The 26,869-nt window shown below is 42.8% G+C and overlaps 1 protein-coding gene and 1 long non-coding RNA gene across 8 annotated transcripts in view; one reads left to right on the forward strand and one right to left on the reverse strand.

The window, feature by feature from the left end:
• Window positions 1-981: 981 nt before the first annotated feature.
• LOC141276051 (uncharacterized) lies at window positions 982-9,049 on the reverse strand. 2 transcript variants are annotated; one of them, XR_012324965.1, is made up of 3 exons: window positions 8,676-9,049; window positions 5,682-5,772; window positions 982-3,079 (listed from the first exon to the last, which is right to left on the reverse strand). It is a non-coding gene; the product is annotated as an uncharacterized lncRNA (long non-coding RNA). The 2 variants fall into 2 exon arrangements; XR_012324966.1 differs by lacking the exon at window positions 982-3,079 and adding an exon at window positions 3,086-4,703.
• Window positions 9,050-9,143: 94 nt separating this feature from the next.
• The window catches only part of TULP4 (TUB like protein 4), a 228,503-nt gene continuing 210,777 nt past the window's right edge, over window positions 9,144-26,869 (forward strand). Inside the window, exons 1-2 of one of the 6 annotated variants that reach the window (XM_033867908.2) lie at window positions 9,171-9,281; window positions 22,780-23,000. The gene's annotated coding sequence lies outside the window, so the exon portion shown is untranslated. Of the gene's footprint in view, window positions 9,282-22,779; window positions 23,001-26,869 lie in introns of all 6 variants that reach the window. The other 5 variants (XM_033867907.2, XM_033867909.2, XM_033867911.2 and 2 more) reach the window with 5 other exon arrangements.

Genomic DNA, 26,869 nt, shown 5'->3' on the forward strand with positions numbered 1-26,869 from the left:
GCGCGCAGCAACGAAGACCCAGTGCAGCCCAAAATAAATAATAAATAAATAAATAAACAAAAATTTGAATCTTGACCAGGAGTCTGATATCATGGTACTGAATAAGTTATTCCAGTAGGAGGAGCCCTGACCAAGAGTTTTAAAAGCACAGACATGTATTATCTCTGCTTTGAGGATCCAGACCTTCCATGCCCTAGAATTTGTCCTTCCTTGCTCCCTGTGTCACGTCAGTGAAATAAAATACTGCTGCAAACAATTTTTTTTCTCCTTAGAAGCAGTACGTTGGAATAAATGAACTCGATTTGGATTTCAGATTTAATTTCTACCAGAGAAATAGTGCAATTATCTTGTTTTGCCAAAAAAGCATTATTTCCTACTTTAATAAACATCTACATTTGAGGATTTCAAACAGTATATATACTTATATATATTTCCTTCCTTTAAGACCACTGTATAGAAAATTTTACAAACGCTTTCTTGGCCTCAGAACTCAAATTTATCCTTATGTTTCCACACTCCCTTTACTATTAAAAAAAAACAAAAACAAAAAACAAAGCCCCACACAGAGATTCTGGAGAAACACGCCTTCATCAGCAAGAGCCATTTTTTATAGTTGTGTTTTAATTTTTATTAAATTCAAAATATTTTTCCTATTTCATTTCGACTTCTTAACCTATATAGTCTTTAGAAGTGTGATATTTTTGTTTTTATTGAGGTGTATTTGATAATTAAGTTGTATGTATTTATGGGGTACAATTTGATGATTTGATATAGCTATACATTGTGAAATAATCAACACATTTGAGCTAATTAACATATTCAACTAACTCTTCAGATAGTTCCACTTTAGCAAGAGCCGTTTTAAATAAGTATAATCACTACAGGGAAAAGAGAGAGTATTCCAGAGTAAAATTAATATTTTCCAAACTAACCTCAATATCCTAACACGGTGACAACATAGGTAGTTTGTTCCTAACGATCATTGCCCTATGCTAGCATTATGAGTTCTTACATTTTTGTCGTTTTATCTCATAGTTGCCCTTGAAGAGCCTGATTTAAAGTCAAGTCAATGGGGCTTCCCTGGTGGCGCAGTGGTTGGGGGTCCGCCTGCTGATGCAGGGCACACGGGTTCGTGCCCCGGTCCGGGAGGATCCCACATGCCGCAGAGCGGCTGGGCCCGTGAGCCATGGCCGCTGAGCCTGCGCGTCCGGAGCCTGTGCTCCACAACGGGAGAGGCCACGACAGTGAGAGGCCCGCGTACCGTGAAAAATAAATAAATAAAATAAAATAAAATAAAATCAAGTCAATGAAAGAGGACATGTCCCATAATCTCAGGTTGCTAAGCAACAAGTCTACTTCTCCACAGCATCTCTTCTTTTGTTCAGGAGATTCTGGAAGGTTAGCAGAAAGTATGTACCATTTAAGACAAATATATATATGTATATATGTGCGTGTCTATGTATAATATTAAATTATTATAATTATATTGAATATATATTATATTGATCATATTTACATATCACAAATATATATATTTTAATAGAATAATTTCTAGGAAAACTATCCAATCTGTGGACTTTGTGTTCTCTTATTTCTCCAAGCCAACTACCTATTCCATCTTTCAACCTTATTAAGACAAATAAAATTAATATTTAGAATTCTTCTTTAGAGAAATGAATGTCAATGCATATTTTCTCAGGACTTCCCTGGTGGTCCAGTGGGTAAGCCTCCACGCTCCCAGTGCAGGGGGCCTGGGTTCGATCCCTGGTCGGGGAACTAGATCCCGCATGCATGCTGCAACTAAGAGTCCACATGCCGCAACTAAGAAGCCCACATGCCGCAACTAAAGATCCCACATGCTGCAATGAAGATCCAGTGTGCCGCAACTAAGACACTTCGCAGCCTAAATATTTTTTAAAAATGTATATCTTTTTTCTCTCATCCTTTAAAAATTTTCATATAAGATTTAAGTTTTTTGGGGGGGTCCCCTGGTGACCTAGTGGTTAGGATTCCGGGCTTTCACTGTCCATGGCTAGGGTTCAACCCCTAGTCGGGGAACTGAGATCCTGCAAGCCGTGCAACACGGCCAAAAAAAAAAAAAAAAAAAAAGGTTAAAGTTTTTCTTAAAACTAATATCAAAACCAAACATTTTTCTTACTGTCATACCAGTTGATAGTCATAATTGTCACTGTATGTGTTTAAGATTGCAAGGTCAGAACTCCAGAAGCTAATGATTTCCTGTAGGGTAGCTTGCCTATAATTATATGTACTTAATTTATAATGATTTCTCATCTCGTATACTTTTACTTCTTAAAATAATAATTAAAAGACTTAAAATAGTACTCATATTAAAACAGATAAATACAGAATCTTTAACTAATATATCTAATCACTCATTTAAAAGATCAGAGAATAGCAAGATAAAACTCATCGTCCAATCACCTTTCCAAGCTGAACCTTCTCCATCACATCTCACACCCCTGCCAAGTGGTTGCCCAGTCTATTTATTCTTTAATACCTCCAGTTATTCCTTTACTCAAAATATCCAGAAATAAATACTAGTTAACGTGAACATTTCCCACAAATACTTAGTGTTATTTTTTTCCAAACTATTACAGTTTTCACATGAACACAATTTATTCATGCATCATCCACCCATCAATTTGTTCATTCATTCATTCGTTCATTCATTTAATCATCACATATTTAATCACTACCTGCTACCACTCTAGGCACTGGAGATGGGGATACAATAGTAAACCATGAGACTTGCTCTTTTTCCTCCTAAAGTAAAAAAATTTTCTGATGTCTACTTAGAGCTTCAACAGTTCAAGATAGCCGAGCATCTATGTTAACATTAGCTGCAGTTTTCAGAAGCTTAACAAAATGAAATTTATTTTGTACTCCTTTAGCAGTCCCACGTAGGTATTTCTTGTTGGCAGTCAGCTCTCCATCATGAGTGATTCAGAAATCCAGGCCCTTTCCATCTGGTGGCTTTGTTTCCTGGGGCCTCAAGTTCTTTGTGTTGAGCTGGCAGCCAGGGGAAGAGTTAGGGTGGAGAAGCACACCCATTTCTTAACTGCTGAGGCCAGAAGTGACACATGTTACTTCTTCTCACATTCCATTGGCAAGCAGCAGTCATATGGCCCCAATTAGGTAGAGAGGGGTTCTGGGAAATGTTGTCCCTGGCCAGGCAGAGACTTCCTAGTTACAGCCTTATCTTAGGGTAGACAACTAGCCACCTCTGCGACACTATCCCAAACTCTTGCATTATTTTTCAGGTGTGAGTAAGGTTACTTCACTGTGAGCAATGGGGATCACTTGCCTATTTCAATGTAATGTTGCTGGGATGCATCTCTTTTGTAGCCTGGTACTTAAACAGTACATAAATACTTAAATCTTTCAGAGCTTCTCTCCTTCTAATTTTTTTTATATAACAAAAGTTATTGAGTATCTAATAAGTGATTCTCTTTGGAGCAATGCTTAATTATATAGGTATGACTTCATATTTGTATTCATTGGTCTTATTGGTAAACATCACTTTCATCAGAGTCTCTGATTCTCAGAATTATCAGTTACAAAATCTAAGCTTTTACGGAGCTAAACTGAAAATGGCTAGCATTTACATAGAAGTTATCGATTTTACAACACAGAGACTGTAATGGTTTAATACATGGTCTTAATCAGAGATTTATTTTCCTAAATGTGTGTGGGTTCTAGTATATTTTCACTGATTTGGCTATATAGAGTGCTGATAATTTCCGTTAACTTTCATGAATGACAACTTTATCGCATTTTATTCTCTATTCAATTTTTGTCTCGGGGCTTCACTGTCTTCATTTTGTAAGTAATGCCACTGATTTGTTTATGGAAACATAAGCAAAATGGATGTAAACGTCACTGAGGTCCTCAGAGCTAAATGTAAATTACAATGGTTGGGAAGATTTTTCAGCTAGCAAGAGGAAACCCAACCTAAAACTGCTTAAGCAAGAAGGGGATTTATCATCTCAGAGAACAGGAAGTTTAAGATAGTGAAAGACTGTAGAATACACACCAGGGTTGGGTCTTCAGAGGGTCAAAGTGGCCTCACAGACCAGTTCTCGCTACCCTGCCGTCCTGGCTGTGTGAGCTGACGCCTCTGGTGGTCACAAGATGGCAGCAGCAGCCCCAGACACTGCATCCTCGCCCAAAGGGGCAGCCTTCGGACTTTCTCAGGACTTCAGCCTTTACATTCTTAAGAATTAAGGGCCCCAAAGAGCTTTTAAAATATAATTATATGGGTTATATCTATTGATGTTTACCATTTTATAAATTAAAACTGAGAAACTTTAAAAAATATTTATTAGTTTATCGAACCCGTGTCCCCTGCACTAGCAGGCGGATTCTTAACCACTGCACCACCAGGGAAGTCCTGTAATGTCTTTCTTAATAGAGAACAAGTGGGTTCTCATATCTACTTCTGCACCCAATCTGTTGTGATATTGCACAGCATGTAACCTCTGGATAAGACCAATGTATATTCATGAGGGAATGCGAGTGAAAATGCAAATGACATCTTAGTATTATTAAGAAATCAGACCCACAACTTGCCTGGGAAAATGTCCTCATATTTTTTTTAGGAGCTAAAAAGCTGTTTTCAAAAGGCTTCCCTTGCAGACTATCACTCGGGTTTAATTGGCCAGAACAGGATCACTTGCCTATTTCTAAGAAAAGAGAATAGAATTGTCAAGATTGGTTTATACCAGTGATTCTTCCGTGTGGGTCAGAATCACCTGTGGAGTGTGTTAAAACACAGGATGCTCAGCCCCCAACATGAGGGTTTCCATCAGAAAGTTTGAGGTGGAGGCTAAGAATGTGTGTTTCTAACAATTCCCAGGTGCTGCTGTGGCTGGCCTGGGATCCACTGTGAGAACCGGTGGCTGAGACCCGGATGGGGGTGGGCAGTGGCCAGGCTTCCGGGAGCACTGGTCAGTGGAGGACATGGACAGCTTAACACACTGGTGTTTGTTAGCAAGCAAGAGGGGAGAACGGTGGTTGGTCCAACCGTGTTTGCTGTACTTATAGCCTCAGAAAATTTATGGTAGATGCCTGCAAAATGGAGAAATACTTGAACATTGGTCCTGTTCGTGACCTCATACTGGTGACCAAGTATATTTTGGATTCATGGTCAAGGGAAGAAAAGGGTGAGTGAGGGAGGAGGGACAGAAAAGGAGAGGATGGGGTAGAGACAGAAATTTGATTTTAAAATGCTCTTTCTTTCTTCTTCTACAGCTTTCCTAGCTTAAGAAATGTAAATTGGGTGAATTTGACATGGAGAAACTAAATGTTAGGGGGGAGGTCTACGCTTTGCAAACTCATTTTGGCACTTTATACTTTAACAAGTCCACCGAGGTCTACAATTGCGTGCAGCCAAGCCCCCACCCCCTCGCAGTTCATCCTGTCCTTCACTTAGCACGGCCAAGTTAAATGAAATACTCCTGACAGTGGGTTGTTACGAATATTCCAAACTATAGAGAAGCCACAGGTTAGGAAAGGGTCCTATGCATTTCTCTCTATTAACAAATCTCATTGAAAGAGTCATAGAGTTTTAGAGTGGGGAAGGATCAGGGACCAACACCCCCTCCCCCTTTTACAGGCTGAGCAGTGAAGATCGGAGAGGCGGAGTATGCGTCCAAGCTCACCCAGTCACCAAGTGACGGTACGGATGATAACCCTGGGCCTTGTGATGATGTCTGTTCTTCCCAAGTGCCAACTAGTTCCTCCATGTGGTGGCTAAAGCAAAGACAAAAAGAAGATATAACAAACAGGTTATATACGACAGAGTAACAGCTGAGACGCAAGTGTTTAAGGCATTTGATATTGGAATAAAGTCGTTTCTGCTGTATTATGTTTTGGCTACCAGACTTACACCCTGATCATCTTCAGTCCCAACCGACAGCCCTCGGCTCTCAGCTCCACGACTGTCATCCCCAGCAGCTTCCTGGAGGGCAGCCAACCTTGTGAGGTTTGAGACCAAGCTGGTTCCAGCCCCGCCCCAGCTGTGCGCGCAGCTGCCCCTGGCCAGACCCAGGTGAGGCCACGATTCCATCTTCTCTGCGCTCTTGGCACCTTCACCTCCGAGGCCTCCCGGCTGTGGCTGGCCTGTCATGGCCCTGACACTGAGCCTGGAAGAGGCTGTGTGTGTGGGGGTGCTGCTCTCCACTCACTCCTCCTCCTTCAAGAGTGAGGCAGTTTTAGGACCTCACTAGAAAAAAAAAAAAGTTTGCCCAAGACAACGATGTACTTTAAACACAACAAAATTAGAATTGTCGGACCAGGGGGTTTCAAAGGCCAGTGGTAGGGTCCGCATTGCCAAATCGCCTTCTTAATGGCCCCCAGCTGCCTCAGATTTCTAAATTATAGTCAATTTTTATTTCATAATTTGAAAGGTTTTTTTTTTAAGCTTAAAATGCTGATTCACAACTGATTCAATAGATTTCTGTAAATGAGTCTTCAAGTTAAAATGGCTTAAGGAAACCATTTTCCTTCTGAAAAGGCAGAGAGAGGGAATAGGGAAGGGGTTGGTGGTGGTACGGCGGGGGATGAAGGGCACCCACCCTGAGTAACAGGGAACAGAAAGAATAGTAAAAATAAGAACCAGCAAGGCACAGCATTTGGCTCGTGGCAAGCATTTAATACACTGGAGCTCTTATTTTTGGTTGAGTACCTATTATGTATCAGGCACTATACTCAGTGCTTTACATAAATTATTTTATTTAATTCTTTCAGCAGCCCTGTGAGGTAGATATTGTTATTTGAATGTACTGTTAAAGAAGTGGTGTTAGGGGCTTCCCTGGTGGCGCAGTGGTTGAGAGTCCGCCTGTTGATGCAGGGGACACGGGTTCGTGCCCCGGTCCGAGAAGATCCCACATGCCGCGGAGCGGCTGGGCCCGTGAGCCATGGCCACTGAGCCTGCGCGTCCAGAGCCTGTGCTCCGCAACGGGAGAGGCCACAACAGTGAGAGGCCCGCGTACCGCAAAAAAAAAAAAAAAGACAAAAAAGAAAAAGAAGAAGTGGTGTTAGGTATGTTGTTCTTGTTATCACTTGTTCCTAAGTGGTAGAAGCAGGACTTCAATGAAGATAGTTGCTTCGGAGACCATTCACACCACCGCTCACGCTGTGGGAAACTGCAGAGGTGGAAGACAGACCTGAGAGCCTTTGCAGTTTTGCTGAGAGTTGGCTGCATTTGTGCCAAACAGTGCTTGAATAAAAGAGAGTTTGCACATGTGAGCCATAAGGAAAACTATGGTATTAGGAGAAGAGTGGTTTCAAATTTAATATTTTTTCATTTTGCAGAAGAAAGAACACCCACATTGTTCAGTCTTAATGGTATTTGTTAAATCATTTTTAGGCTGTTATATCCATTGCATTTGTTAGGTCAAGAAAAGTTCTTCAGGGCTTCCCTGGTGGCGCAGTGGTTGAGAGTCCGCCTGCCGATGCAGGAGACACGGGTTCGTGCCCCGGTCTGGGAGGATCCCACATGCCGTGCAGCGGCTGTGCCCGTGAGCCCTGGCCGCTGAGCCTGCGCGTCCGGAGCCTGTTGCTCCGCAACGTGAGAGGCCACAACAGTGAGAGGCCTGCGTGCCGCAAAAAAAAAAAAAAAAAGAAAAGAAAAGAAAAGTTCTTCAACTGCATATTTTCATCTTTCATCAGTTTACTAACTATTTAAGGTCTAACAGTCAGGGTCAGATTTTTCAAAATTTGCTCCAGGTCCTGATTGCTGACCCCAGTTAATGCAGTTGAAGCAAAATACTCATTACATTGCAATGAGGGAGGATTATCTTTTATGGTTAAGGTACTCTAAGACTTGAATGTAGTTTTACTTCTGAAAGGTGTCAAAATTAATTTTAGAGATGTTATAAAATGCGATTAAATAATGCTCATATTAATACTTCTCTTGAACACATTATACTTATGTGCATATGTTAATGAGGCAAATATTATCGTTTAAAAACTTTTTAAAAATTAAAACAATCTAGGCAGCACTTGCCAACGTTTGTGAAATTGTAGGTATGTAATTTCAGGATTTAAAGACTCTAGTCCAACTCTTTTATTTTCTTTCTGACAACCAGAAATTCACGGAAGCCAGAATTCTTAACTCTGAAGCCGAAGCTGATGTGAAAATTTTGGCAAATAGGCAAAACAGAAAAAAGTGTGGAACACTTGCAAAGATTAGCTGCTATACTTAAATATATAGGGCATGTTATGCCTCAGATCAAGAAAGAAAGGATGCTGCTCTTGTCTATTTTTTTTAAAAATACACATACATAAACAGTCACACAATCAGCAGTGTCATTTCTGTGTACGTGATGGAAAATGAAGGATGGATGCATAAAGTTTCCATTCCTAGAAGGACATCAATTTAATGGGGGGAAAAAGGCTGTGAATTCTTGTTCCTCTGTGTGAGTTAAAATGACGCTATCCAGTCCTTTCCCCATAAGATCAACTGAAAAAGATACGATATATCTGAGATCAGATCATCACCATCAAAGACACTTCAGTGACTGTCTTCATGCAGACATACGGTGGTTCACACTACAAGCAACGTGCGCTTTCTACAGACTTTCAACTTCAAGAGTGTGATATCCACTTCCGGCTCAAATTAAGTTCGGACCGCACACAAATCATTACATTACCGGGTAGGAAGGATTCCTCAAGGGGGTGGCGTTCAGACTGGACTAGTTACTGTTTTCACTGTTGTCCAGGCTGTGTAGTTGCCCCGAGGGACGAAGACTGCGGGGTGCGCGTGTGTGACACGTGCGTGAGAACCGGTGGGCGCGCGAGTGGGTGTTCGGCGGTTGTGTGTGCGCTTTGAGGGAGTGCTCGCGAGTGTGCAGTGGCTGGAGGGTCTGTTTAGTTGGGGGTTTCGCGCGTGGCAGCAAGCAGGTGACGAGCGCGTCAGCAGCTCGGGCCGCGGCAGAGCGCGAGGCGAGGGTGGCGGGGGCCGCGACCCCAGAACGGAGCCAGCTGGCGTCAACGGACGGGACGCGGGTCCCCGGGGGCGCGAGGGCGCGAGGCTGGCTGGGGAGGCGCCTGCCAGCCGCGCCGGGTCACGTGGCGCGATCACGTGGCGCACAGCCGGGCCCAGCGGCGGCGGCGGCGGCGGCGGCGGCTGAGGGAGGCGGAGACTCCGCGGAGACACTGGGGGAGGCGGCGGCGGCGGCGGCGGCGGCGTGGGGCTGCTGGAGGCGGAGGCAGAGAGGCGCGGAGGAGCGCGGGGCCGCCGCCACCGGCGCCCGAAGGTGAGGCGGGAGCTGGGCTCTTGTCACCGCCGTCCCGGCCCGGGCGCTGCCGCCCTCCCGTGGAGGAGGTGGCGGGCCCGACCGCCGGGCGGAGCGCCCTCCGGAGCCGGGCCGGGCGCCTGTCCTCTCGGGGCGGGCGCTCGAGCCCCCAGCCCCGGCCAGGCCCCTCTGCCGGGCGCGGGCGGGGGTGCGCCGGGCGGCCCCCGGCCGGGGCTTGGGCGGGGGGCGGCGGGCGGCCCCCTCGGGTGGGCTTTCCCGAGGGCGCGGTGGGGAGACGGTGGCCGACACCCGGCTCCGGGCGGCGCTCGCTGCCGTTTAGCGGTTTTAGTCTTTTGTTTCAGTGTCTAAGAAAATGGGGCGATAGAGGAGCTTGGTGTGCGCGCGCGCGCGTGAGTGTATGTGTGTCTGTGTGTAAATCAGGAGGCGTTTGGCTTGGAGCCATTTTTTTTTTCTTAATTGTGGAGACCGAAAACGCCTTAATTGTGGAGACAGAAAACCAGCTTAATTGTGGAGACAGAAAAAACGGTTTCCCGGGGGAAACTGTGCTCCTCCTCTTCCTCCCCGGCGTCTGGATGGAGTGGATTTCCCTCCCGGCCTCTGCCCACCTTCTCGTCCTCCAGGCTGTCCCCCTCCCGCCTGGCCTTCCTGCCGCCCCACCTCCGTGTTACCCCCGACCGAGCGGGGTGTCTGCAAAGCGGCCCGGTCACCTGTCGTGGCAGCTGCATGGAAATGCTGGCGCTTCTGCTGTTTGGTCTGTGCTGTTTCCTCTGGCAAATCACGGGGATTCCGCTCAGAATGCCAACCCTTCCTCTTTTCTCTCTGCTTAAAAACAAAGTGCATGATGCTGCGTCTGAAGTTTGACCGGCTCGGGCAATTAGTAGGGAGAGGTGTCTACTTTTTCTTGTCACACCACTTTAAGGTTGGAAAGGTGAGGTTCATCTAGCTTTGTGGAAGGAAATAAGGGTGACACAGTTCTGTCGGGGATGGATGTGACTTACCTGCTAAATTGCCATGGTGATCAGAAAGTCTTCTAACACTTCTCCCCTGGTGGACAGTCAGCTCCCCTTACAGGGAGCTCTGCCCTGGATTTCTCTATTCGGGGATTGTCCTCCTCTTTGTATTTTGCAGTAGTTTAGCAGCACCTTAAGGATACCCAGTAGGCAGATTCTTAAAAAAGCACAGGGAAAATAATTTATTTCTAAAGTTTTGAAGAATGTAAAAAAACATTTGGGAGTCCCTTTCTTTGTGCCTCTCTGTCTGTGTCTCAGGTTTGCATTTCTTGGAGTTTAGTTCCTGCAGGGAAGGCCACAGGGAATGGTGCTATGGTCCTGGAGGATGCTCATCCCCAGGCCCTGCAGCACTGATTGCTGGGATTTGGGGTTGTGATGGATGGAAAGTGACAGGGCTCCTTGCACATAGCCACGCTGCAAACCAGAGGCAACTGCCTGGACTCCTGGTGATCTGGTGGGGCAGTTTGGAAGCTGATCTCAACATTGTACAATGATAGCCACGCTCAGATTGGGAGGAACTCAGCCGTCCCTTTCTATTTCTTGATAGTTTACTGTTGTGGAAATGAGTATATGAATAAATTGTGAATAGCTAAATCTAGTGTTTAAGCATAGGACTTAATTTGTGTGAGAGGGTTGCTAGAGGATGTGAATTTCTTTGGAGAATTTTAAGTGCTCTATTTTAGTAAGGGCTGTGAAAGTAGCAGTGTTTTCCTGTGATGGGGGGAGGTGTTGTTGACCTCTAGAGTTGGAAGTATCTGGCACTGAGTTAGAGGGATCATATAGGGAAAATTTTTTTAACACAGTGAAGCTTTATGACATGGGAGAAGAATAGAAAGCCCAAGTTAACTTCCTGTGCCCGAGAAATAGTAATGTATTTTCTACTGTTTATTTTAAAACCAACTTTTCATTTAGGAAAGATGTGTGTATCATATTGAACTTTCTAGTTTTCATATGGAGCTATATGAGTGGTAGTTTGATCATTTACATTTTCCCCACCAAAACCCTGCATGGAAAAAAACTTTTTTAAGCCATAAAAGGATATGTGGTTCATGAAACCTGTTTTATATTGAACCATCCAACATTGATGCTGAGATCCCCAGTGATGAAAGAACAATAAAGAGACAGCAGCCTTCCTTCAGTGCTTTCCATGTGCAGGACTAAGCTAGGACATTGTTCTTCATCTGTTTCACTGCATTTACAGTATCAATGATCTCTTTCCTGTTCTCTTCTGTGGATGGAGAAAGATTGAAGATAGATTGAGTGACCCAACTATGCATGTGATTCATCAAATGCATTAAAAAATTGAGTAAGGGCTTCTCTGGTGGCGCAGTGGTTGAGAGTCCGCCTGTTGATGCAGGGGACACGGGTTCGTGCCCTGGTCTGGGAAGATCCCACATGCCGTGGAGCGGCTGGGCCCATGAGCCACGGCCACTGAGCCTGCGTGTCCGGAGTCTGTGCTCCGCAACGGGAGAGGCCACAACAGTGAGAGGCCCGCATATGGCAAAGAAAAAAAAAAAAATTGAGTAAAACTTCTGTTATGAAATGTCTTGATTTAGTTACTGCATTGGTTTCTATTGGTTCCTACCCTGTGAAGTATTTTCAGTATTACCAAAAGCTTTTCCCAAATTGTACATCTCTCCTTAGTGAGACTGCAGGGAATATGTAATTGAAATGTCGAATTTCTTTTAGTTTGGTTGGGATAATGTTAATTTAGTCAACTAAATTTTAACATATTAAAATACTAAGTTTTTTATGATAAAATATACATAACGTAAAATTTACCATGTTAACCATTTTTAAGTGTACAGTTCAGTGACATTAAGTGCATTCACATTGTTACGCAACCGTCACCACCATCCATCTCCAGAACCTTTTCATGTTCCTGAATTGAAACTTTGTATCCATTAAACAATAACTTCCCATTCTGTCCTCCTCCCCCCCCACACACTCCTGACCACCACCTTTCTGCTTTCTACTTTCTATCTCCATGAATTTGACTACTTTAGGTCCCTCATATAAGTAGGATCATACAGTATTTGTCCTTTTGTGACTGGCTTATTTCACTTTGCATGTTTTCAAGGTTCATCCATGTTGTAGCATGTTTCAGAATTTGCTTCCTTTTTAAGGCTGAATAATATTCCATTGTATGTATACATTACATTTTGTTTATAAAGGTTCTAAATTTTAACATACTAAGTGTTAGCAACTGAGATAATCTCATGATGATCAAGAGCTCTCACTGGAAATTATTTAACTATGATTTGTTTAATTAAAACAGAAAATCAAATTAGTTGTTTTAAAATTTTATTTAATTTTATTTTTTAATGCACAGTACCTTTTTAAAAATTTTATTTATTTATTTTTTATACAGCAGTTTCTTATTAGTTATCTATTTTATACATATCAGTGTATATATGTCAACCCCAGTCTCCCAATTCATCCCCCGCCCCCACCCGCCCCAACTTTCCCCCCTTGGTGTCCATACGTTTGTTCTCTACATCTCTGTCTCTATTTCTGCCTTGCAAACTGGTTCATCTGTACCATTTTTCTAGCTTCCCATGTATGTCTTAATATACGATATTTGTTTTTCTCTTTCTGACTTACTTCACTCTGTATGACAGTCTCTGTGTCCATCCACATCTCTACAAATGACCCAATTTCGTTCCTTTTTATGGCTGAGTAATATTCCATTGTATATATATATACCACATCTTCTTTATCCATTCATCTGTTGATGGACACTTAGTGCTTCCATGTCCTGGCTATTGTAAACAGAGCTGCAATGAACATTGTGGTACATGACTCTTTTTGAATTACGGTTTTCTCAGGGTATATGCCCAGTAGTGGGATTGCTGGGTCATATGGTAATTCTATTTTTAGTTTTTTAAGGAAGCTCCATACTGTTCTCCATAGTGGCTGTATCAATTTACATTCCCGCCAGCAGAATGCACAGTACCTTTTAAAAATATGGGAACCATGGGGGATGAAACTAATATGTATGTTATATCCTTTCTGGGTCCTTTAATTTCCCTTCCACGTGGATAGTGACATATGGTACATCTTTCTGAAATTTGCAGCTGATGCAGATGATGTTTTTTCCTCAGCTAATGTTATAATGGTGGTATATTTTGCTGTATGGAAGAGCATGAAGGACTCACCCTGAGGTATACGTACATTGTGTAGCAATGTTTGATTATTTCCCTGTATTTGCCACTCTCCAAAATCATGAGTTGGTTCCCTGCTATCTTCCAATGGTAATGGAGCTAGGGTCTTTTCTTTCCTTTTTTTTTTTTTTCTTTTTGAGGATCTTTATGAACTTCTCTGTTTTAGCATATATGATGCGTTTCAGTCCATTTCAATTATTGTCCTTTTGATGCTCAAATTGCCATATCTTTGGGCAGATAGACTTATTCAGTTTGGCTCTGAGTCCTTATGACACAGCTCTAGTAGCCTGTAGTAGCTTCCTTGCTTTCTGGTGTGACAAGATGTTCCAGGCTCATCCTGTAGCCTTCCTGTTCCAGGTTTGGAGTCAGGACAGACCATTTTTAAAAGAAAAATAAAAGAGAAAGTAAATGACCAATAAATATATTAAAATATTCAACTTTACTAGTAATTGAAGAAATGAAATTAAAAGCAAAAATAAGATACCATTTGTTATGAACCAAATGTCTCTCCCCCAAATTCTTATGTTGAAGCCCTATCCCCCAGTGTGTTGGTATTTGGAGATGGGGCCTTAGGGAGGTAATTAGGGGTAGGGTGGAGCCTTCATGATGGGATTAGTACCCTCATCAGAAGAGACAGACAACAGAGAGCTCTCCAACCCCTTCCAAAACACTTCCCTCCCTGCCCCTCACCATGCACAAAGAAGGGGTCATGTGAGCACATAGCTAGATGGCAACCACTTACAAGCCAAGATGAGAGGTCACAAAAGAAATCTGCCTTGTTGCCATCTTAATCTTGGAGTTTTCAGCCTCCAGAATGGTGAGAAATAAATTTCTGTTGTTTAAGCCACCCCAGACTGTGGTATTTTTTAATGGCAGCCTGAGCCAACTAAGACACCATATTTCAATGATTATATTGGCAATGTAATTTAAACTCAATTTGGACCTTACTAGATGTGAAACAATTTGGTAAAGCTTGATATAAAGTATTATGTTATTATGATTACTTTGGGTATCCATTCTCTTGGTAGTCTTAATATTTGGGCATTTCCTAATTTGGAGTGGGAATAAGGATGATAGTAATTCCCAGTGCTGGTGAAGATGAAGGGACATGTATACTCTTTGGTCTCAGTAGAGGTGTAAATTGATGCACTTATTCTAATCTTTAAAAAAAATTTTTTTAATTTGGCTGTGTTGGGTCTTCGTTGCTGCATGTGGGCTCTCTCTAGTTGCGGTGAGCAGGGACCACTCTTCATTGAGCCATGCGGGACTTTCATTATGGTGGCCCCTCTTGCTGTGGAGCACGGGCTCCAGGTGCGCGGGTCTCAGTAGTTGTGGCCCGCGGGCCCTAGAGCGCGCGGGCTTCAGTAGTTGTGGCTCGCGGGCTCTAGGGCACAGGCTTAGTAGTTGTGGCTCGCGAGCTTAGTTGCTCCATGGCATGTGGGATCTTCCCGGAGCAGGGATAGAACCCATGTCCCCTGCATTGGCAGGCAGATTCCTAACCACTACGCCACCAGGGAAGTCCAATGCACTTATTCTAAATAGCTACTATTATGTGTCAAAACGTAAAATTTGCATAACCTTTAACCCAGCAAACCCACATTTAGGAACTTATCCTAAAAAATAGTAGGAAAAGTTAACAAAGGTATATGTATACAGTAAAGAACTATTTACTGTATACGGTTATTTAGTAAATAACCTTAAGTAAGGAATTGATTAAATAGATTAGGGTACCTTCTTTGCATACAGCCATTGAAAATAATGATATAAATCTATATTAACCAATCTGGAAGGAGGCCCATTATATATTATTGAGTGAAAAAGAGAGGTTACAGAACTGTAGGCATAGCAATTACATATAATATAGGCATAGAAAATGCTGAACGACTAGGCTTTGCAGGCCAAGAATCAGACCTTCGAGGAGCTAGGCTTCAGGAACTGCCTAATGGGCAGTCTGTTTCAGGTGCCGTGGTCTTGAAGACAGCACCCACTGATTTCATTCTTGTGTTGAAAGATTTAGTTTTCCTGGGGAGAGACTGTGATTGGCCTTGTTAGGTAATTTGCCCTTTGGCTGTATGTGTGTGTGTGTGTGTGTGTGTGTGTGTGTGTGTGTGTGTGTGTGTGTGTGTTTGTGTGTGTGTGTGTGTGTGTGTGTGTGTGTGTAGGATTGCTCTCAGTTGACAGTCCCACAAAGATATAGAATGGAGGAATCACAAGGTGAGTTGGGGTGCTTTTAACTAAAGAAAGGGAAGACATTCCAGGAAGACAAGGCGATAGATGCCCACTACACATTCAGTTAAAATTAAATAACATTCTTTGCTCATAAACATTGAATTAATTACTGCATCTCCATAAATTACTACACACTCTGATAAACTTGGGCTTTCTTTTCCTTTTAACTTCTGTTTTGGGCATGTTAGGACCTATACCAGTGGGTCAACTCTATTTGATTTCTGGCTTTCATAGAAAATGGGTCAAATAATCCAAAATTACAATTTTGGATTATTCTTGGATTGTAAAAATTATGCCATTTTCCCTTTAAATGTGGTTAATTCAGAATCAAATATATTTCTCTGATGTCAGTAAGTAGAAATAGAAGTCTTTGTGCTTATGTGGTGACAAGGATACCCACCTTTGAGAGAAAGTATTTTAAGGATAGAATGGAAAAGTAGTGTTTATGGAAAGCCTCCTAGTAATGGCGTAGTAGGCTGTAGAGTGTAGAAAATTATTCTGTAGGTGTGCAGAGGTGCTGTGCAGATAATACAGACTCACTTGAACATCTTTCTCACTGGTATTATTTCTAATCAAAAGCACAATTAGAGTCAAAATGGATGTGAAAGAGCTTTGAGAACACACTACAACTTAAGATTTACAGTTTCTCACTTTTTAAAAATTGAAGACTTAATTTAGACCTTAATGGATGTGGAAGGATTTGGAAATGCATAATATAAGTTATTATGTTGTTACAATTATTTCTGCTGTGTCTTTTTTGGTAGTCTGAATACTTGGACATTTTCTCCCAGTTTGGAATGGGCATAGTAGAACCACTGGGTTATAGTTTTTCTTGTATCAGATCTGTTCGTGTCTGGTTAAGGCTAAGAAGTTGGCCTTTTTCGTGAATAATTTTTATGACAGTCTCAACCTTTCCTCTTAAGTCTCACCTGTTGATCCCAAGCTAGTTACTGTGTGGGACACTTGGTTCTACAGGCTCTTTGGTATCTACTTTCTAAAACTTGCTCAGTGTTTTCAGATTCTCCTTTGATAGAGACAAATATCACTGGGTTCAGAATTTTTTCATCCTAACTGAATGTTTCTTTGACCAGTTTCTTGCAATCAGCAAGGGAAGATTAGTTTAAATTTTGGAGGCAGTTACACCTGGTGTGTGTGTGTGTGTGTGTGTGTGTGTGTGTGTGTGTGTGTGTGTAATTTTCAGTCTCTGGCAAGAGAAGTGAAGAGTCTTGTGTAGAACATACTTTGAGTACCATGTTGTTGTCCCCCTATGAACCTTTCCTTCATCTTTGGCTTTTAAGAGTATATGATACTGTCCTGGGGAAACACATGGCATTGTGTCAGAGTGCCAGAGGTCCTCCATGAGGACAGGCCGGTTAGTACTGGGACAGTTTTAATATTCCAGAAAAGCTGATCAGTAGTGATGTTATCATGTGCTGAGAGTATACAGGATTATCTTCACATGTGAATCAGTTTCTTAAGCTTCAGACAGTCCTCTTAGCCACAACCCAGATGGACAAATTCAGCTCCAGTGGTTAGAATATCAAAACATGCGTGATAAGAAGTTAGCCTGATGCTGTGGATGAAAACCCTGGACACCAGAGCTGACATTTCAGGTGGCCATAGTTACTGCTGTGTTAAATCATCAGGAAGTATATGTATTAATATCTGTCATATTACACAAGAATGCCTTCAAAAAGTCATTCCTGGATTTAACTTACCTGAAAGAAAGAAGTGTAAGGAGGTTGGATCATGGGGACAGCTAGGTGGATGAATATGGCTAAACCCAGGTCACATTTTCCAGTGCCTACAAATAGTTGGAACCCTTTTTGTTTTTGTGCTTGCCGTCTTTTCCCAGGAAATGAGAAACCCAGTCTGTGTTTCCTTTGTAGGAAGTTAACTTTTCAGAATTTTCTGATATCTGAATGATGAAATAAATTCTGTAATATTTGAAATGCTTGGAATAAAATACAGCAACTCAGTAAAAGAAAGCTCACAGTTTGCTTATTTTATTCCAACAGTAGTAATTTTTAATACTATGACAGAGTGAGAATGAAAGTGGCACACACATTGTTCTGTTTCCTCACCCAGCTTTGATTTTGAGGGACTTGGGGATAAATTAAGTAGCGTGGGATCGGGGTCCCGCCCACAATCCATCCGTCATAGCTAACTGGAGCATCACTTCCCAGCCTTTGTGGATTTATGGCGTCCTGTTTGTGTTTGATTTTGCATCTGCTTCCTCCTCACCATTCTTACAGCTACGACAGCCAGGTCTCTGTTATCATTGGAGAACAAAGTGCTGATATATGAAGTCCACAAGTTATCACCATAATTCAGTTTTATCTAATTATGTCAACCTTTAATTTGAACTAATCAGCACCAAATCTTTTCTGGACCAGTAACAAGCTGCACAATTACATTGCTGTATGGAATAGATTTATTTAAGTTTTTGATCAACTAATTAACGTTGTTTTGAAAAATTTCGTGATACAGTACAGTGAATAGGACTTGTACTTATGTGTATTTATGTGCAAGAAATGGGATAGAGAAACATTAAGTACCATTGTAGGTCCCTCCTAGGCTACAAATGCTTTTCTTCACAGAGGTATTCATAGGAGCAATAATGTTTATGAGGTGCTTTGACATCAGTCTCCTATGAATTTAATGTAATAAGTTTATTGTAAATAAGTAGAGAAGTCTCAGGATTAACCCATGGTTCAGAAATGGTGTATTGTTTTTAATTCTGAGAGCCTTGGGATATCCCATTGTCTTCCCTTTCTTTGCTGTCTGTGATTTGCAAACAACAGTGATCTCTGATGATCAATGGTCATAGAAATGGAATCTCCTTGGCTGTCCTTCACCCGTGTTCAGATGGTGAAGTTTTTCTCTTTCATGTGACATAGAAGGATGTGCGTGTATTTGGGTTTGGGGAATTGAGCTATTTCTCTGGTGTATGTAAGACAGCTGAAACTTGTGGGAGAGAGGTAGGCACTGTCACGTGAACTATACCAGTAATCACCGGAGGTCAATATAAGCCAGTTGCTTCAAACCTTTTACTAGATAGTTAATGACGAGCACAATTGGTTTAAGTTAAATCTCCTTTGGTGCTAATGAGCAGTAAGGTGGACCCAAGGTGAGATGTCTGAGGAAGGAAGCCTGCTGGGGAGTCTGGAGTTATTCACAAATTAGATCATGAATGAGCTTCAAGAAATTAAGATTGGGTTTAATTCTATTCTTTGTTTTGTGTCTACTTGGCCTTAAGTACTGTCTTAAGTACTTAGAGTTATTTTAAGACATGAACTACTGTCTTGTAGCATAGGAAACTCCAGGTAAGTAGGGCAACAGAAAGTCTGCCTAAGGTTAATGGAAGAATGTAATCAGCTGGGGTGCAAACTTCTAGCTCCTGAATTTTTAGCTAGTGGTTTTAATCATGGTCACACTATTCTGTGTGAAAAATATTTTCTCTTTTGACTTCTATATTGTTTTATGTATGGAACTTCAATGTTCTTTTTGCTTCTTAATTTTAATATAATATGACTAATATTAATTCTTAGTATAATTCTAACTGACATAAACTCTACATATATGGAGACACCTTGAAAGAAGTATATTCTTCAGATTCTCTGGTCCCCTTCTAAATTTAAAAGCACAGAAATAACAACAACCAAAAAATTACTAAGATTGGTTGGCTCTAATATAAACTGCTGAGTTAGTTGTAACTGTATTTTATTTTAAGAAGGTGCTTTTTCTCTGAATAGATGAGTCTCTCTAGAAATCCAGGTAAATGGGGCTCCAGGTGGGAGGCGACTGCCCACCTGTGGTGAGTGCTTTTCTGCTTCCTTTTTTTCTGATTGGCTGGTGCTGAAATTTGAATCTGGTTTTGAACTGCGAGGTCTTCGCACACCTTAGTCTTTTCTCAGGATTCCCGCTTCTGGTTGTGGTTTGACCTGTTTTCAGTATTGTGGGCACCAAGTAGGTAAGCTTGACATATTGCGCTCATAAAGAAGAAAAGAGTCCTAGATTCTAGAAGGAGACTTTGGTTAGGAGTGGTCCAACAAATTGAACAGGGTTAGCCGCTGTGGGGAAGGCTGCACTGAAGCTCTGCTTTCTCTAGCAGAGCCCTCAGGTGTGGGGGGCTGTCAGAGGCAGTGGGTGGAATGGGAAGAAACGTGGTTTAAAGGGACTGAATTGGAGTTTGGACATACAGATTTGATATGTGTGAAAGCAGTTGTAGCAGATGGAGTACCTAGGCATGTGGCCTTTTTTTAAAAATTAAAAAATATATGAAGTTTGCTGTGTTATGTATATCAACCCCTTTTCTTGCATGTATATTATAAATATTTTCCCAGTTTCTTGGTTGCCTTTCAACTCCAACTCTGTTCATGGCATATTTTATGTATAAAAGTTTAAATTTTCTATGTAGTCAAGTCTTCCAATTTTTTTTCCGTAGTTTCTACTCTGATGGTTTGCTTAGAAAGTCTTTTCCCATGCAGTGTGTTTTTTTCCCCTTCTTTTTTTTTTCTTTTTTAAGCAGACAGGTGTTTTAAACTTTTTAAAATAAGCTTCGTATCTTAGAATAGTTTTGGATTTACAGAAGGTACAAAGATACTCGGTACAGAGAGTTCCTCCGACCCAGCTCCCTCTAATGTTATCCTACAAAACTATAGAACATTTGTCAAGACTAAGAAATTAACATTGATACGTTGTCATTAACTAAACTCTAGACTTACTTCTGATTGCACCAGTTTCACTGATGTCCTTCCTCAGGGCACTACATTGCATTAAATGGGGTGGGTTTTGAAGAGGCAGGACCACACATGGCAACGTGCTCTGGGGAGAAGCTGAGCTCGAGACACTGCACTGGTGTGGGACATGGCAGCTTTATGGTTTACAGAATTCTTTCATACATACACATGATTTAGACAGAAAATATTCTTGATCATCGGTCTTGTTAGACACACCTGCCCCTTGGAAGCGTGTGTCTTGGGAGTGGCGCTGTTCTGCATGTGTGCGACCACGGGGAACTTGGGCAGAGAAATACCTCTCAAACTGTCCAGACTGCCAGTTGCTGCCTCCGTTTTCCCTGCATTGTAATTCCCTAACATGTCTTTGCTCTCACACTGTTACCTGGTTCTTCTGCCTGGACTGGAGTGGAAAATCATACGTTGTTGATTTTTAAGTCTCGGAGAGAAAGGCACCCTCACCGTGAGGAAGCGTTTTAAGTTCCTAGACGTCAAAGTAAGCCCAGAATATCACTGCTTTCACCCTCTAGAATCACAGTACTAGGCACGGCCAGTCTTCTAACTTTATTGCCCAAATGAAGGGGGATGTATCTAATGAGAAAAAAATGTGGTTGGCGTAGGTGAACGCGTATCTTACTCTTTAGATGGGTTTGAGCCTCTCTGTGGCTCGCTTGCCCATCTCTACCCCACGGTAAGTGGAGACAGATGAATGAAGAGGTGGGGCGGGCAGGTGGGAGATTAGGTAGAACACAAGCCATGTTGGGTGGCTCCATGCCCACACTGCCTGACAGAAATAGCGTTAGCAGGGAGGCCTTAGATGCCTCTGCACTTATTATCTATAGGCATCGCGACTCACACATGTTCACGTGAGTTGGGCTGAGCTGTCTCCTGGGTAACCACTGGCTTCTACTTGTGCATTCAAATCCGTCTCCCCTCTCCTAACTGAAAACACTTAGGTTTCCTTAGCCTTTTCTGGCTTGTAAACTCCCCCCCCCCCCCCCCCCCGCCGCCTTTCGATTTAGAAGGCAGTGAGAATATGACTGCTGTGCGTGCCTGAGGAGGAGGGATCAACGCAGAAGTGAAGAGGACCCTGGGTTGGCTTCCTACGGACCCCTAAGGCAGTTTCTGTAGAGTTGTTCTGTTCCACCTCAACTCAGAGAGAGTCGGTAGATCATGTTGGAAAGCCTCCAACCAAGTCACAAGTAAATCAATAGAAATGTAATTTTTAAAGCAGAGATCCATTAGTAGATTATACCTGCTTCAGTCTGGCCAGACAGACAACTTTTTTTTTTTTTTGGAGGAGTTTTTCTCGGTGGCTTGTGACTTTTTACAAGTTTTAGTTATAATCATTGTTTTTATAAAGCCTTTTTCCACATCTACCGTTTTATCTGGTCTTCACAGTAACCTTGCACATTATGTCAAGCATGTATTTTTTTATTTTATGAGAAAGCTGAGGTTGGGGGTTTGCCCACGGTCACGTAACTGTTAAGCAGACGTCTTGGGACCTAAGTCTGCACCTGCTGATCGAAAGTCCGCATCTCTTCTCTTACCCCCTCGTTTGCCCTGTGGCCTCCTGTCCAAGCTGCTGCTGCTGGTTTTATAGGTGCATGTGGGTGAAGCTAGTGGGGTTTTCTCTTGGCAACAACCAGCACGTATCCCAGATTGATAACTAGCCGACCCTGTTGAGTGCATTTCTAACATCCTTTCTTCCCTTCGTCATGGAATTGGGGTTTTGTTTAGATACCCTCCCCGTCTGCATGTGCTGTGGGGAAGGCGATCCATCCCCCGCACAGGGGTAAGTCCTGATCTGTTTCAGCCAGTCCTGCAGGTCCCACTCACCATCGGTGACTGCTGTAGGGATAAGCAAGAGACCTGGTTCTGGTCTGCCAGAGGTTCTGGAGCACTTCTCAATCTTAAAATGACAACACTAGGAAAGATAGTCCTTTTCCTCTGAGTACAGTCCTGTCTGGTTGTGGTGCCTGGAGTTGTTACAGCCACATTTCTACAATCTGAACGTGAAGCTGGTGCAGGGGAGAGGACAGAGCCGAGAAAAGAGCAGCGAGAACTCCTCGGAGCCAACCACGCACCTGCCTTTGGACTTATTATGTGAAATACATTTCCCTATTGTTTAAGGCAACCTGAGTTGAGATTATCTGTTAACTTGCACTGAAAGACATGCTAACTCATTCATTCATTCATACCACGAAGGAGAAATGCAGGGTATAAAGGTGGGATTTGATCTGGTCAGAAGGTCAGAGATGGTTTCCCTGAGGAAATGCAGAGGACTTGGTGAAAGAGATGCCTTTTCGTGCTGGGCCTTGTATCCCGTGTTTAAGGATTTTGGTCTTTATTGCAGGAGCAGAGCCCCTGAAGGGTTTCATTACTGGAGAGTGGCAGGAGAACGTGGAGCTGTAGTTAACTTAAGCTGCCTCTGCTAAAGGAAACCTTGGCTTAGCATTCCAAAGAGTCCCGTTGGATCTGCTGAGCAGGCAAGGATCAGTGAGTGGTTCAGGCCCTGGTGATGGTCAGGTGTGTCCACAAAACATGAAAGAACATCTCTGCTTGGAATCTGGTGAAGTAAACAATCTCCTTTTCCTTTTCTTCCTCCTTGCCAGTGTGTGTGTGTGTGTACACGTATGTACGTATCCATGCACAGAGGCAGCTTTCATGTTTTCTAATTTAGGCATAATTTGTGAACAGTCTGTCGTTCTCTTAGTGTTTGATTATTTAAGTTAAAAAATGGCAGCTAAGAAATCTGTGTTGGAGTTATAAAAACAGGATAGATAGTTTCATTGTAAATAAAATTTTAAGGATATATTAATGTGGCTGAAATTGAACTTTTAGCATCTCCAGAGGTTTTGCTCCAGGTTTGATGTAATAAGATCTGCTCTGATTCTCATACATATGGATATATTAGAAAACTGGATTCTGTCCCAGTGTAATCAGGCCGGGAACCAGCCTGAGCTGCAGAGTGGAACTGCAACGAAAGCTGCAGAGTCCCCTGTAATCATATTAGAATGCGATGTGGTCCCTCCCTATGTTTATTAATTAGTGGAGTTGTAATGAGACTCCCCCCCATGCTTTTAAGGATGCTGATCAGTGGGCATCTGGGCGGGATTTGAGTTGTGTTTGGGAGCCTTCTGTGTGCAGGTGGGAGGGATCGGTGTTTCAGGTGGCGGCAGGTGAGCCTCCCGCCAAGTCGGCATAATGGGAACAGGACTCTTCTGGGTTGCCATCTGTTTGTGGCGGATAGGAAACCAGCAGTGACTTCTGAGGAGTTCATGTTGAAATACTTAGGAATTAGTAATGCTGAGACTATGCTGATCAGGTATTAGGAGGTAGGGGAGATAGACTGTGGAGTGGCTTTTCATCACTACTGGTTTCAGGACGTGGCTGCCTGGGCTCAGCAGCCCCCGCTCCCACCTCCCCCAAACCGCAGCTCTCTTGTACCTACCCAAACGGCCACTCACGTCACCCCGGTTCTGTACTGAGTTGCCCACTTCAAGGGGACACATTACTGACACGACTGTCTGAGGTAGCACCGTGCATGGTGTTTGTCGCAGGGTGGGGGGCTCAGTCTCTGTGACTCTTGATGTATCATGTTTTTTTTGTTGTTTTAAATTGTGGAAAAATGTACATAACAAAATTTACCATTGTAGCTATTTGTAACGTGTACAGTTCGGTGGCATTAAGTACATTTATGCTGTTGTGTGACTATCATGATGGGTCATGTTTTAACCAAGTAAAAATAGCGATGCTTCTTCTCTGTTTACCAAATGTATGTATAAAAAAATCATCAGCATGCTCTGTCTGATGGATGTCCCTGTGGTTTTTAAGCTGGGGTTTCCTTCCTTTCTGCTTGGGAGTTGACTTGGTGGGCTAGAGGTGCCGTGCCCCCGTTGTTCTGGGTTTGGTTTGCTGTTCTTGAACCTGGGAAGCTCTGCCCTCCAGGCACAGTGCTTTTTGACGGCACCCTGAAAGCTGCTCTGCCTCTCCTGTATTCCTCTTTAAAGCAAGGGTGTGGAATAGAGAATAGCTCACTCCCCTTTTAACCTAGCATTCCTTGGTAGGTTAACTAGAGGAGTTGCCCTCGGGTGGCCTGCTGAGGATGTGTGAGGTTGGAGTCACCCTGTTCAACCCCTGCCGCTGCATCAGGTTCTGAGGTGCTGCCTGCCTTTCTGACTTGCAGACCTGGCTGGGTTCCATCTGCCACCTGCAGGTTTCTAGCTTGCCTCCTTCAAAACAATCAACAGAAAGGACCACAGAGCCCTCTGTTAGTTAGGGGACTCCTGGTTATAAGTTAGAGAGACCTAACTAAACTCGTTTATACACTAAAGGCAATTTATTGGAAGGATTCTGGGCTGTGTCCTAAAATCTCTGCAGGGATACAGCTGGGCTTCAGGCCAGGAGCCAGAGACTGGAACACTCTGTGGATGGGCCTGGGAAGCTCTTTCCTTCTCTCTGTCCCCATCTCTTAGCTTCCTTCAGTGCTTCGAGTTCTTTGTTCCAGACCAGCATCCTCTGCTTCCTGGTCCACGTGGCACAACGTGGCTGCCAACACCCATGTTCTTCATTGTTATGATCCCGGTGTCTAGAGACTATTTTCTCTGTTCCAGAATTTCCTGGGAAGAACTGATGAGTGGTCACAGAAGATGGAACCAGGCTGTGAAAGCACCTAATACACTTTGCATTAGAAATTACACAGAACAGTGAGACCCCAAACGAAATCAGAACAAGGTGCTACCATCTCCACTACCAACAAAAAATCCAGTGAGTTGAGGAGATGAACCTGCCGAACACATTCTGGAATCACCTTTTTTAAAATTAAATTTCTTTTTTAGTGAAATAAATTAGAGCCTATTTTTATGTCAGCATTGTTTGAACTCAGAGAAATTGTGGCCAAAGTTTACTTCAGCAGGGTAGCTTGATGTGGGAGATAGATTCCTGAAAACCTGAGTATAAATAAAATATTTTAAATTAAATTATATTTTAAATATACAAGGGGAGTCAGTGGTTAAGGCCCTGACTGCTTGCTATCAGAAGGAATCCTTCTGTAAATCTTTTTCTAAAATGCAGTAATTTTAACCTTATGAATTTGGATCTTCCTATGTCACATTTACCTAAGGTCAAAGTGCACCAGTGCATTGTCCTTCCTTGCCGTCATTGTCTTGTCGGGGTCACTGGCTCACTGGCAGATTGAACGCTCCACCGACTTCTGAGGTTATGAACAATAACAGTTCCTCTTTTAGGTCCCCTGTATGAATTTGAGAATTCCTCTGTGAGTTGGAATTAAATTGGGATTGAACACTCTGTCTGAATTGTGAAGCTGTATGCAATAATCCAAGCAGGTTTGAAAGTATCACTTAGTGATTGCAAGGAAAAGAGCAGTCTGACAATTCTGGGAATTAGTGCCATTTGAGAATTTGGGAATTGGTCATGTTGTCAAATGTGCAGGATCTATTGTATTTGCACATCAGTCGTAAAGGTGGTTTATTACCTGTTTGACTTATTAGTGTATTTAAAATTAAAAACTCAGTTTCCCTCCTCAGAAAATGTGGGTTGTGTGGAAGTATGAGTATCACTGGCCTTGAGGGGAAGGGCATGGTTAGCACCTGAGTAAATATTGGCGTAGTGGAAGATGACAGCCTCTGGAAGGCTGCTCTATCTGACATGCCCCTCACTGTACTAGATTTCTTGCCCTCAGAAGGATAGGAAACATTTCTGCTTTAAAGAATTTAGAAGCCACTGGTATTCTAACATAGTGCTGAAAGAGCCCTGCTGTTGGATGAAACCTGGGAGTACTGCATGTGGGTTATGGGAAACCCTTTATTCCATATGACCTTTCTCTCCTTGTGCAGGCCTCTTTCTACATACCATGGGGGATGCCTCTGACATGTCTTGTCTTAAATGGAATGTCTTGAACCGTCCTTCTGTCTCAGAAATGCAAAGCTGGGGAGCTCTGAGGATTGGGGAGACTCGGTGCTCTCAGAACGACAGAAGTTAGAAGTAATAATGGAAAGACAAAAGCACATATGAGGGGGCCGATTTCATGTGGTGCCTTATGACAACCCAGAAGAAATGAAATTAGTATTGTAGATGAGTGTTGTAGATGAGTATTGTAGATGAGTATTGTAAATTTGATAAGGCACCACCTTTTAGTTTATAAAGCATGTTACATTCCTCAGAGCATTTTTATAAACGTTGTCACCTTTGATCTTTATAGTGTTGTCAGTAAAGGTGGTAAAGAGTGCAGCAAATCAACTCTCCATTTACGGATGGGAAGCAGTCTGCGAGCAGCTGTGCACCCCTGGCATGTCCCCGCCACTAACTAGCACAGCTGACTGGAGCTCCTCTTCCAATTCCTGCTCAGATGCTTTTCCCGTTTCACTTTTTCTGACCCTCCTTTTTAAAAGAAATTTTATTTGATGATAACTTTATTTACTTAC

The sequence above is a fragment of the Tursiops truncatus genome, chromosome 12 (genome assembly GCF_011762595.2).
Source record: "Tursiops truncatus isolate mTurTru1 chromosome 12, mTurTru1.mat.Y, whole genome shotgun sequence".
NCBI lineage: Eukaryota > Metazoa > Chordata > Mammalia > Artiodactyla > Delphinidae > Tursiops > Tursiops truncatus.